This window comes from Mixophyes fleayi, chromosome 10 (genome assembly GCF_038048845.1).
Source record: "Mixophyes fleayi isolate aMixFle1 chromosome 10, aMixFle1.hap1, whole genome shotgun sequence".
NCBI lineage: Eukaryota > Metazoa > Chordata > Amphibia > Anura > Limnodynastidae > Mixophyes > Mixophyes fleayi.
Genome location: NC_134411.1, coordinates 63,938,335 through 63,952,613, shown reverse-complemented (window position 1 = coordinate 63,952,613; position 14,279 = coordinate 63,938,335).

The window sequence follows — 14,279 nt, the reverse complement described above, 5'->3', positions numbered from 1 at the left end:
GAGTTCATTGAAGATGCTAGAGACTTAGTGGACGAACTTGCTAATTCTTCTTTTGCTTTTGAGGAATTGGGTCTTCTCTGTACTCCTTTGGAGAAGAACCCAATTGTGTCTTCAAGAAGATCCCAGAAAAAGAAGAGGAGGAAAACCTTAAGGGAGCTTGTATGGAGCGTCTGGAATCCGCTCCTTAAAGGGGGGGCTATGTTACAACTCTGCCTGTTATTTGTATCTAGCAGCAGTACCTTATACTACCAGAGGTGCTGCTGTTCTGTTCCTGAACTTTTCTACATGCCTGAAGGAGTTAATCACCTTGCATTATGCCTAATTAGAACTGCACCTGTCGCACTGCTTTAAATACCTGCCTCAAGCTGTGCTCTGTGCAGTTCATCCTTGTATACCTGGCTGCGACTTGTGTTCCCCCTGTTCCAGTTTGATTCTGCTGATATTTGATCTCCCGTTGTGACCTTGGCCTGTTTACCGTTTATGCTTGTCTGCTCGTGACCCCGAACCTTGCCTGAATACTGGATACTGCTTGACCTCTTGTTACCTTAGACCTTGGCCTGATTACCGGACTATGCAAGTTTACTTGTGACATTTACTTTGCCTGGACTCTGTTTGCTTCCTGGACAAGACTTTTGCATCCTGGAATTGGGTAACTCACCCTTATTATCCCTGCATTCAAACTATATTAGCATTCTGTGGAACCTGTTATTTCTGTGTACCTTCCTGCCACACATGTTCATATTTATGTTGGGAGTTATACCTGTTTATGAAAACCTGCATGTTCCTGGAACTGAATCCTTGCTTATATATTTTTCTGGAATAAAGACATTTGTATTATACTTCCGTTGCTGCTTGCTGAGTTTACTAGGAATCGTAACAGGTAGCACCAATTTGCAATAAGTCACACTTAACCTTGTCCATCAGACTCCTATTTCACTTTGGTGGTACTGCTTTATTTGTTACCAAGTCTGGATTATTACTGTGCTTGTCCCTGATAGTAAAGTGCTATGGATTATGCTAGTGCTATATGAACAAAAAATAATAATAATAATAATAATAATAATACATGATGTCACTAAAACATGTAACACTCCCTGTGTATCTTTCTCCATTTCTAATTATCTTGAGATTATCATAATAAAAGCTGTAAAGCAGTTTTTTTGTGCAGTCCTTTGCTTTGCTCAATGCCCCATCAAAAACATTCTTCCACAGTTACTGGCTTCTGCACAATCTTTATTCTGCAATAGTGGATGAGTTAGACAAATTGTATATTAACTTTTTCATACAATGCTTCTTGACAATGCTTTCTTAATTGTGTAGGATTACTACTTTTTAGCTTTTTTCTATAAACATTTGAACAAGGGAGGTGAGTGTGTATTTTATATTTTTATGTTAGATTTTTGGAAAAACAGTTGGGTGAAGTGAAGAAAAGAGAAAGCATATGCCAAGTACAGTAAGGGTATGTTCATGTAATTGTGACTGGACTAGACCAGGACTCAAGTGCATGTAAACCTGTCTGAAGGATTATTTATTGCAGGTGCTAGGGGACTGGTGCAATGAGACATCCATCAAATTTCTTGCACTTTCTTTCTCCTTTGGCTACTCACAATGGATCTCCTCCCCCACCCACTGTTTTGATCACTCCCTTGATCTTGCCTTCTCCCACCAATGTGCTCCTTCCAGCACTCCCTTTCCACTCTCTTACCACTATCTCGTCCCCTGCACTTTTTCCTTATCTCCTGCACCCCTCTGCTCACCAAAGCATATCTCACTAGACATAATCTTAATACCCTTGTTCCTACTCCTCCTCACTTGATACTCTTTTCCTTATATCCAGCCTGGCCTGTCCCAACCTGGCACTCTCCCTCTACAACTGCACCTTCATCTTTACTCTTGATTCTGCTGCCTCCACCTCTTCTGTATACCTCCACTGTTCCAAATCCCAGCCTTAGCACTACAAACTCACATGGTTTTTTTCCAAAATGCCCATGGACTGCCGAATACCATTGGAGGAAATCTCACTCCCTGATTGACTTTTTAAATTTCAAGTTCACTCTCCACCCTCTCCTCCTAAAGCTCTGCTCTCCCTTACCATGTAATCCTTCTTCAAGTCTCTCATTTCTTCCAATCCCTGCCATCTCTTTGCCACCTTCAATTTCCTTCTCTGCTCCTCCTCCTCCATTATTGCCACGGATTTTGCCTCCTTTCTCACCTCCAAAATTGATTACATCAGACGCAAAATTTTCTCCTTCTATCGCTCTTCTGTCCCCATTACTACAGACCCTACCTCCCCTCCTCTCTCTCCAGCCAACACCTCTTGTGCTCATTCTACCTCACCACAGGCAGTGAAGTCCATTTTCTTCTATTGTCCTCTCCCCTATTAGTCTGCACTCTTGATCCTATCCCCTCTCACCTCCTTCACTCCCTCTCTCCCCATCACCTGTACTTGCCGTGCTCCAACTTAACCCTGTCCACTAGCATATTCACCTCTTTCTTCAAACATGCTATTGCATCTCCCATTCTTAAAAACCCAATCTTGACCCCACCTTCCTATCTAATTATTGCCCCATCTCTCTCCTTCCCTTTGCCTCTGAAATTCTTGTGCTGCTTGTCTACAAACATCTCACCAGCTACCTCTCTGATAACTCCCTCCTCAATCCTCTCCAATCTCATTCTCTCCCCCTCCATTCCACCGAATTTGCCCTGACTAAAGTTTTCAATGATGTACTTTGGCCAAGTTCAATGGCCACTTCTCTCTGCTTATCCTTCTGGACCTCTAGGCAGCCTTTGACAACATGGATCACCATCTCCTATTGTGCATCCTTCACTCAACTGGCCTCTCTGACACTGTTCTCTCTTTGTTCACTTCCTACTTCTACAACCTCTCTTTCTTTGTTTCCACATCTGACTCTTTGTTCCCTCAGTCCCTGCTTCCCATAGAAGTCCATAATGGCTCCATTCCTGAAACTCTGCTCTTCTCTCTGTACACATTCCTCATCAGTTCCTTCGTCCTCCAGCATCACATCTCTGCCGGCAACAACCAACTCTACCTTTCATCTTCTGACCTCTCCCCTTCCCTCCCCTCATAAGTGTCCTGTTGCCTTTCTGCCATCTCCTCCTGGACTTTCTCAAACTTAACATGACCAAAACTGAACTCATTGTCTTCCCTGGCTTTAGAGTTTCCATCCCTCTCCACCTCTCAATTAGTGTTGAAAACACCATTATTTCCTCTGTTCCCCAAATCTTTTGCCTGGGAGTCATTCATGACTCCTCCCTCTCATTCACCACTCATGTACAGTCTCTTGCCCAATCCTGTCACTTCCAGCTCCACAACACTGTTTGCATCACACTTTGTCCCTTCCATGACACCACCAATCATTGCTAGCCTAGGATACTGTAACCTTCTCCTTTCTGGCCTCTCCTCACACGTCCCACTCCTCTTCAATCTACACAACGCTACAGTAAGAATGGTCTTTCTCTTTCACTGCTCTACTTCTTCCTCCCCTCTCTGACAGTCCTTACACTAGCTCCCCTTCTCTCACAGAATCGTCTTCAAAATCCTCACCATCGCTTACAAAGCACTTCTCCCTACATCTCTAACCTCATCTCCATACATACTTCCTCCCGCCCACTCTGGTCAGTGACTATCACCTCACATTCCCACTGATAACCAAGTCTCACTCCAGTATCCAAGATTTCTCCCCTGCTGCAATCCCATCACTGAAACAATCTCCCTCATTTTATTAGACTATTGCCTAGTCTGCAAAGCTTCAAACATTCTTAAAAACCCACCTGTTCATTAAAGCTTTCCATTCCACTGTTTGACTTCTCCCCTTTTCGTATATTATTCACTTATTTGTTTAAGTATACCTGTCCTTCTTTCATCTTCCCTTCATCTCACACACTCTAGCTTCAACCCCATCAATCTGTTTTCTAGATTTCCTTTCACTGATTCACCCCTTTGTGTCACCTGTTTTTCTGCCCTTCCCTTTAGATTGTAAGATCCCTTGAGCAGGGCCTTCTTACCTCCTGTCCTACGCTTTCTATTACCTATACCTTCTGCACACCAGCTATGTTTTGTCCAATATTCCCCAGTGTTTTGCAAAAAAATTTCTGGCTGTCAAAAAAAGTCATATTTGTCAGCAGTTTCTATATAAGACAATATTTTGCACTACAAGTGATTTGGGGTGTCCAATATTTCCCAGTGTGAAACAATAATTTTTCTGGCTGTCAAAAGTGATATTTTTCAGTAGTATTTCTAAAATTTGTTTGCACTACAAGTGCTTTGGGCTCATTAAAATGGATTCAAAGCAGTCCACATATGAGCAGAATCAGCAACCAGGTTCTGTCACCAGTCCTGATGGTAGTATTCCCAGTACGTCATCTGGGAAAGGCGATGTAAAAGTACATAGTCCTTTTAAATCAGGGAAAAAAACACACACCAAAAATTTTTTTACCGTGTTGAAGCGAAAAAAAAGTGTAACTGAGGAAAAGTTAACTGCCGATAAAAAAAATGCCAACATGCCATTCTACACACGCAGTGGCAAAGAAATAATGAGGCCTTCGCCTTTCTCTATTAGTGGCAGATCAAAAAATGTTACCGAGCCTTCTTCTTGTACGGTCACTCGTGACCAAGCAATTTGGAGTCTAAAAGTGGTGCACAACTACTGTTATGCGTCAAAGCCGAGCTGCAAGAAAACAGTAAGGCATGAGAGGATCATGTATGCTCTGAATCAGAAATGACAACAATCCCTGTGGAGAGTCCATCCAACAGTGGTATGTCTAATCGTGAGCATTCTGTTAGTGTACCCATAAAGAAGGGCCCTTTCAGCAGTTCTGCTGATGTGTGCCTGAACAGCCCGAGTGTAGCCGGTGATACAGAAATTGAGGATGCCACTTGGAGTTAGAAGAGGATGAGGGGGAGATTTGTGTAGGCAATGTGGGCGCTAATGAGGATGTTGATGAGGATGAGGTTGTTTGTGTAAGTCCTGCACCACTGGCAGCAGTTCTGGCACGTGACAAGAAAAAGGCAATTGTCATGCCTGGCCATAAAACAAAGAAATCCACTTGTTATGTGTGGAATTATTTCTACCCAAATCCAGACAACTCTTGTATAGGCATTTGTAGTGTATGTCAAGCCACAGTCAGTCGAGGGAGGGACCTTAACCATCTTGGAACCTCGTCTATGTTATGCCATTTAACGAGATTTAATGGCAAAGTGTTGGGAAAAGCTGAAAGTTCTTCCAAAAAAATTACAAGCACTCCATCATCAGCTAGGTCCCTCCGGTCACCGACATCACGACGGCTACAAAATACACCCACAACACCATCCTCATCAATTTCCTCAGTAGCGCTCGGAGTTAGCCCTGCATCCCACTTATTAAGGCTGGAAGACTCCTGGACTATAATTGATTCCTCTGAAGAAAGCATTAGTCCCAATACTGCTGCTGTTGCTGCTGCTGGGGGTGAATCGTCAGCCCAGAGGAAGGACAAGAAAAAGAGCAGTCCTACATTTAAACAATTAACTGTGAAACAATCATTTGCTAGGGGAAGCAAATATGACAGCAGTCACCCAGTTGGCAAGCGAATCATAGACGCCATGGCTGCCATGTTAGTGTTAGATCTGCATCCAATATCCACAATAAATGCAGCTGTTTTCCACAGAAAATTGAGGTTTTGTGTCCGCGTTACAGAATTCCATCGCGACACCATTTTTCCCATAAAGATATTCCACAACTATACCAAAAAGTGTGTAGAAATGTAGAGATTGCACTGGAAAATGCCATTCTACCCACTGTCCACTTAAGCACAGATATGTGGACAAGTGGAAGTGGTCAAACCATAGACTATATGACTGTGACAGCACACTGGGTTGGTCATTCACCTTCACCAGCAGGAACAGCAGCAGCATGTAAACCACTGCATAACATTTGTCACAGGCAGACCACTCTTTGTATCACCGGCTTCACTAACAGGCATACAGCTGACAATTTGTTACGGAAACTAAGAGATCTGATTGATACATGGCTTATTCCACTTGGACTCTCCCCAGGATATGTCATTTCTGATAACGCCAACAATATAGTGCGAGCATTACGGCTGGGTGAATTTCATCACATTCCCTGTTTTGCTCACACCATCAACTTGGTGGTGCAGAGCTTTCTACAAAATAACCATGAGGTGCAGGAGATGCTTTCGGTGGCCCGTAAAATTTCAGACCATTTCAGCATTTCAGGCATTCTGCTACAGTATGTAGGAGATTGCAGCAGCTCCAAGAGCAGTTTAACTTGCCCTGCCACCAACTTAAGCAAGAGGTGGTAACTAGGTGGAATTTCACCCTGTACATGCTTCAGAGGATGGAAGAACAGCGCAAAGCCATCCAAGCGTATTGCACAAGCCATGACATTGGGAAAGGAGGGGGGATGTATTTCACTCTTGCACAGTGGGGAATCCTTTCATTGCTGTGCAAGGTGCTAAAACCATTTGAAGTTGTGACATGTGAAGTGAGTGCAGATTCTGCTAGTTTGAGCTAAGTCATTCCTTTAATTAGACTATTGGAAAAGGAGCTTGAGAAACTGAAGGAGAAGATGAAAGCAAGCAATTCCGCAAAGTATGTTGGCCTTATAGATCAAGTACTTAATTTGCTTCACAATGATCATCAAGTTATTGAGATCTTGAACTCGCATCAGTATGTTTTGGCCACTGTGCTTGATACAAGGTTTAAGACCTACATTGAGTCTTTGCTTCAAAATGAACGATATGTGAACTTTTGCAAGGAGCTATTGCTCAGCAAGTTGTCCGCTGAACTGGGCCTTGGCTTGACAACGTGTCCTCCTTCAGTTTCTCAAGCAGCTGCTGCTCGTAAAAAATTTAATTTTCAAAAAAGAAGCAGGGAAGACGCAGAGGGCAGACCAGAACAGTTTAACATCTGGGCTGGTTTGAAGGATTGCCCACAACTCCATCCAATATGAGTATTAACATGCAAAGGATGGTGGAGGATTATTTTCAAGAGGTAATTGATATGGAAATGTCAGACAGTCCCTTTTCTTACTGGGAAGAAAAGCAGGCCATTTGGAAACCCATGTACAAACTTGCTTTGCAATATTTAACTGCCCACCTTCCAGTGTGTACTCTGAATGAGTGTTCAGCACAGCCGGGAACTTAGTAAGTGATCGCTGTAGATGGTTACTTCCCACAAATGCGGAGAAAATGATGTTTATAAAAATGAACTACATCTTCCACGAGGAAGGCCTTCACCATCAAAGACATCCAAGCACTGACTGTTCTCTAATGGCGGATTCAAGCGGCGATGAATTGATAGTCTGTGATGATGACATACACACTGATGAGGGTGAGGATGAAGCTGAAGATGATGACGATAACATCTTTTTAAAACTTTTTATTTAAGTGTAGGGTGTAATCTACCCCCAAAGAGGAAAGGGACTTGGGGCATTTCTATATCACGTACCGTCTTGAAAGGCTGCTGTTTGGGCAATTTCTCATTAAGGGTTGGGTGTCATACACAGACTGACCCCAAACTGGCTTTGTCCTATTCAATTAATATTGTACAGTCTATAACGGCTGAATTTTTGAGTATTTTCTACAAGTGTAGGGGGGCCTATAGAAACAGAATCCAAACTGCCTTTGTCCATTTCTTTATATATTTAACTATAAGTGTAGGGTGTAATATATGTCGAAGTCAGCAAATTGGATAAAGTCATTTCAATTAAAGTCGAGCAAACTTGGTTGTCTTTGTCTGAAAAGATGCGTACGGTACGCTACGGCGTACAAGGGCACGCTACGGCGTGGAAGGGCATACGCAGCTACTACACGTGGCAGCAACAGTATTCGGTCTTTTACCATACATTCGCACAAACACACATACTTGTAAAATAGTACACATTAATGGTAGTTGCAACACATAGTCATTTATGTCGAAATATAGTAGTATTTATGTTATATATTATAAATTATATGCACATCAGTGAAATATATGGAACAGGTTGAAGGAATCATATCATATGTGGTATCATAATAAACCTCTTAACATTTGCTACTGTTTGGTTCACTCTGCGAAGGAATCGCAGAGTGCATACACAAGTTATGAATGATAGGGAATTATGAACTACTTAAGACTAAGGAATCTTGGCGGGAAGAGCAGAGCATACCCCCTGGAGAGATGACCCCCTCCTTTGGATTCTTTAGGATGAACTAGCCAATGATGACAACTCTTTGGACCTTCCTGAAACCTGGACCAATAGAAGCAAGCTATACCATCTCCATTGTATTACTGTATTTCTGTGTGCATATAAGCAGCAGCTTCTCATCTAGTGTTCAGACATCTTGTCCCCAGACTTCAGGATTGAATGACTGTACACTGGATCCAGAGCGCCTGCGATAAGTAACGGCTGTATTTATTATCACTTCGCTTGAACATATTATACTACTTTTTGCGAATAAATCTTTGTGCGTTGGAAACACAAATCGAGGTTCGACAATCGTTATTGGTTAGCGACAATACGCACTTAACATATACATCCAAAGACGATGGCTGCATTGCCAATATGCATAGATGGAGAGGAAGACAATCTGGTTTGTGTGTAGAATTAATGAAGGCTTACCAGGAATTGTACTGTTTTTTTGATAATTTAATAGCTTTACAATTACATTACTTATCCAAGAAATAGGTGGAGCACTAAATTTGGTTATTTTATGCCCAAAAACTTTGATTTTTAAACAAAATAGCAAAACAAAAACCAAACAAAACCAAAACCAAAACCGACGGTAATCCAGATCCAAAACCAAAACCAAAACACGGGGGTCAGTGAGCATCTCTGCTTTAAGCATCTTTAATTCATTTAAAGCCAGGTATGATTACCTAACTTAGATTCCTTTTTGCAGTTACAAAACTTCAAGTGACATTATTGAAAGCTAGATGAGAATCGGGAAGGATAAAAGTTTTAGAACAAGATGTGTTTAGCGATAAAAGCAGAAATTAGGTTGAGAGAGGCAAGAGAAAGGAAAACGGGAGTAAGCATACCAGCAATGGGTTCTGATGGAGAGTGGGACGCAAGTTCATCTCATAAGCACAAGAGGTCTCAGTCTGAGAGCACACTGAGAGCACATGGAGTTGGATCTCACCCTTACACCTCTCTACGCTTAAATAGGCGGAATGGGAGATGTTGTTGGCAAACCCAGCAATTGAAATGCGTGTTCCTGCACTTTACTTGCTATGCTGAGTGGGAAGTAGCCACAGATAGGTCTCTAAGAGACGTATCTGTAGTGGGTGTTTTTGCCAGATGCAAGATCTGTGCTGAAGATGATGATGACCATCAACACAGACCTTGCTGTAGAAAAAAATAAAAAAATAAATTAAAAAAAGGTGTACCCCCAAACAGATTAACAAACCCAAGTGCTGCCAGATTAGACTGGTACTTACAAAATTGGGAGGACAATAGCATGGGGATTGTCGGAATTTACTATTACCAACACTAAGCTTTGTCAGCCTGGGCTGGTGGCACTAAAGCACTGAAACCTGTAGTGTGGTGTCCCCCTGCCATGATGCAAACCAGTCCTAGTCGATCAGTATGGGGCTGGATTGCGTAGGTAGATTTGGACTGCAAAAAAATGCTTGCATTCGGACCATGGGAAATCCTCCTGCTACATACAGTATATGACTGAACTGACGCTAATAGCTTATTTTTGACAGAAGCTCTTAGAAGTTAGGATTGCATCACTTATGAGTGTTTTTTATTTTGCGAAAAGTCCAGGATCCCTGGATTTATTATGGATGAAGGGCCTGGATCTAGGTGAGCAATAAAGATGTTGAATAAGGGATATCTTGGTGTGTTTTATTTAAAAACATTTTTTTTATACACTTGAATATCTGTTTTATTCATATGTTTCCCTTGTGCACTACAGATCCAACAGGCCCTGAGTAGAAGGGCATGCTGGTACTTGTGTTACTTTCAAGTGCCAGCATGCCTGGCAGCCATGTGTGTGCTAGTGCTTCTAGTACTACAAGCGCCAGCATGCCCAAACACTCGAGGGGGGCGCATTTGTTTTGTGGGCTCGATCTCCCTAGGGAATCCAGCCTCGTACTGACCCATCTAAGGCTGGTTTGGCATTATATGGTAAGAGTACCCCACGCTGCGGGTTTCCTTGCTAAAGTGCCACCAACTCATCCTGACAAAGCTTAGTGTTTGGCAATAGAAAATTTGGGGGGACCCCACGCTTTCTGTTCTCTTTATTTTGCTAATACCAGCCTCAGGCCCAATATGTTAGCGTTAAAACAGAGGATATTCCATAGCATCTAAACTATTAATAATTACATATAACTAATTACTGAAGAGTGGGGAAATAGTTACTAGGCAATGTGAGTTAGTTTGTTACCTGTGACCCTATGTTTTCTTCTTCATATTCCTGTGTTATGCTCTCTGTTTTCTGTGTACACTGGATTTTGCTAAATTATTATTTTCCAAGTGTGGGTGTTCTGCAGTAGTCAGGGTTACTTATGTACCACAAAAAACATAGACTTGTATTACTGGTTTGAGGACACTCCGGAACATGTGCATTGTAAACAAAACAGTAAAAACTTAATTACACAGCCCAATATGCTTCCTATATAAACTATACAGGCAAATATGAGTTTCCAGCATCTTTGACCAGCTGGATAATTTGAGTTAAAAATGTTTTGTGCCTTCTCTACCTCACTTCTATTGATGTAGTGGGTCCTTTAGTAACTCATCGGAATGGGGAGCTCACAGGAGGAGCTTTGACAAGCCACAATTATTTAAAAAACGAATCTCACACTAGGCAGGAGAGAGGATCTTCAGGTACAATAGTTAGCAGTATCACAGGATGCACAATATCAAAGGATTCAGGAGCCCTGATAAGTAAAATTTTGTGTTTTAACAAATCTGACCTAGCTATTAATTTATAATGCAGGAAAAAGTGTGAGAAGCCATTCCATGTTTAGTTGTTTGTTTGGGGAGAAGATGTGTTTTTGGTTTGCGTCTGAAATTCATATTTCTATTTTAAAAAAAATGTTTTGAGTAGTATCAATAATGTTAATTAAACAGTCCATAATTTATTTGAAATATTTAATTATTTCTTAGAAACTATTGATTGTCATACCCTCATTTGTGAACATTTGTGAAACGTCCTATTTAGAGTGGTAGCTGAGTACTGGTTGTTACCACCATTTTACACCTTTAAAAGGGTCTGACAACTCCAGAGACTTTTTAAAATCCTCAAAATATACACATTCTTCGATCCTTGAACTTGGCTAATGACACTTACTTCTAACTCATCACATGTTTCATATTGACACCATCACATTTCCACATGTGTCTCCCTGTTAAACCCAACTCCACTTGCCTCCACAAACAACATAGATAAAATCAGCATCACATTGTGATGAAAAAGTCATCCCACGTGTCTACCCCCTCCCACTACCTGAAACTGCATTCTCAACGCCTTCAAGCCAGTAAGTGGAGACCTGTTCTGACCTACTGCTTACTCATTCCATCACATTGGTCCCTGCATTAACTTAACGATTCAATCGTTTCTTCTCCACAATTATTAGTCACATAAGACATTATACTTGCAATTATGTTTACTCTAATAATTCATCATTTTATGAGTTGTCTAACAATGACTCTATCCTGGGTTCTCTTCTCTGAGGGTTTTAGCCTCTATCAGCCTCGTTTTTCTTCTTCTTTCTGTCTTCTTTCTACCTGTGGCATCCCCTTTCTCCCCCTGTCATTTTCCAGGTTTCCAGGAGGGTCGGTGCCTTAATTTTCTTTTTCAGAAAACTTTGACCTGTAAACCACCCATGACACTGAAGATCCTCTCAATTAACATCAATGGTCTGAACTCACCCAGTAAATGGACAGTGATCCTGAGGACCTGCAGGAGAAAGAGTTCTAACATAATTTTTCTTCAAGAGATCCATCTCACAGGTCAACACACCCGTCTCCAAAGTAAGCAATACACTGTCACGAGCCGCGGCTGTATGCCACATCCTAGTGGGAACTAGCAGCCGGGCGTGTGCTTTAGATTCTGTGCTCTGTTATTATTCTTGTGGCATAGATGTAGGAGGGTGTAGGGACATCCTCCAACACCAGGGGGAGCTCCTATATGATTTAAACTGTTCACTTTTATTTTTATACATGCTTCCTGGTTGTGTTATTTCCTATGCTAGTTCTGGCTAGTGATTAATTAGATGTCTCCTGAGGCTGATTCTCAGCCCTACCCTCCTCTGTCCTGATTGGCTCCTAGTTCTATTTAAGGCAGTGAGATCAGAGCCTTACTGCCGGTTATAGCGTCCTGTTCACAGTTCTGCTGCCTGCTTCTTCTCTCTCTGCTTGGTGTTAAAACCTGTGACTGACTTCCGTGTATGACTCTCGCTTGTTCCTGAACCTTGAACCTACGCTTCTGACCCTGACCATTTGCCTGAATACCGGATTCTGCTCCTCCGCCAGTGCCCCTGATCTTTCGCTTGTCCCTGGATTCAGAACCTGTGCTTGTGACCTCTGACCTTGGTTTACTCTGCTTGAACCCAACGCCGCTGTCTGCCAATCACTCCACTCCTGGGTTCTCCTTAGCCGGTATATGATTCTCGACCCTCTGTCAGCCTGCGGCCAAGTCTGTCCCCACCACTAGGGGATCCAGCGAACACCAGGCTTTCGGAGTAGACTCCGAGTTTTATTGTGCTGGCTAGGGAGTTCCTAACATACACTCAAACATTTTTTACTTCTGCAGACTGCAAAAAACGAGGGGTGGTGATTTTGATACACAATACAATCCCTTTGACCAAATCATGTACCGACCCAGACGGCCGCTATCTAGTTTTGATCAGCATTCTTCAATCTGAACAAGTTACAATCATCTTAGCATACAAAAAGGGAGAGATCCAAAAAAGCGCTCCCTGTTACAGCTGCCTAATACCACAATAAATGCCACAACATTCAATATATCACAAATAATACAACAAAGGTATAAAGGCGCATATAACAAGTTCACCATAGAATAGAATGGAGAAAAAGTCCATCAATGTTCACACAAATCAGAACGCTTATCATAGGTCCAGTCTATGCAATCTTCTTTGCAGGTGATATCAAAAGGCAAATGTCACATGGAAGGATATAATTTTGTCTTTTATAAAGCTCTCCACATGTTATAATCCGTGAAAATTTGGAAAAAAGAGAGAATAAATGGATATCAGATTAATATTGCCATTAACAAAGATCCATCTTCCTTAGTTCTAAAAAAAGTGACATATATCCACTTCACCGTGTGTAAACTAACGGTTACTTAACACCCCACACAGGTGAAGTGAGAAAATGAGATGAATCACTTACACAGTGAAGTTGATCCACTGACTGATATCCAAAATCGTGCCTGATTCAATTGCCACACGGTGCTCACTTGGAATATGTATAACGAGAGAAATATGCAAAAAGAATCTGGCATAATATCATCAGGGTTTATTTCACATAATTTAAAAGCACCACAATAAAATTCTCTTATCATATACGGTATCCCAACATAAACAACAAGTGGACCCGTACCGGACTTAAGTGAAGAGTCAGCGTGTAGATTGAATAGCTCCCGGGCAATCTCCGCTAGACAGTCCTCTCTCCTCCGGCGCGTGTAACACTGCTGTCAAGTGGGCTGATCTGTGTTTCACCGACGCGTTTCAACCCCGCCTCTGGGGTCTTTGTCAAGGTATACACAGAGTCCATTCAGTATCTATTTAAACCTAAAATGTCCAATCATTGATCGTATAATCCAATAATAGAAATAAAGTTTCATTTCTTCATTTATATTAATCAATCATATGCGTCTTCATACTAATGATACAGTTACTCAAGTCGATACAAGAAATGATAATGCAAACAATAGAAAAACAACAATTATAAAAAAACAATTGTAAAGCCAACTTATTCATTCCGGCTACGGATTCTTCCTTTTTCTAAAAAATAATAATAGGCTTATACATCTGGAATCAAGTATCAACTGGACATGACAATAAACCGTTCACTAAAAATTCAATATGTCAAAAACTCAATATATAAAAAAAATTCAGTATATAGAAAAATACAGTTTATAGCAAATTCATATTATAAACTCAGCCATCATACCGCTAATAAGTTCACAAATAATTAGCTGCCCTACAAGTACACTAAACATATATTAGTATTGGTATTATGATGGAATCATAAGATAATTTCATTTAAGCTCTGTACCACCCCTTCCTTATATATATGATCACA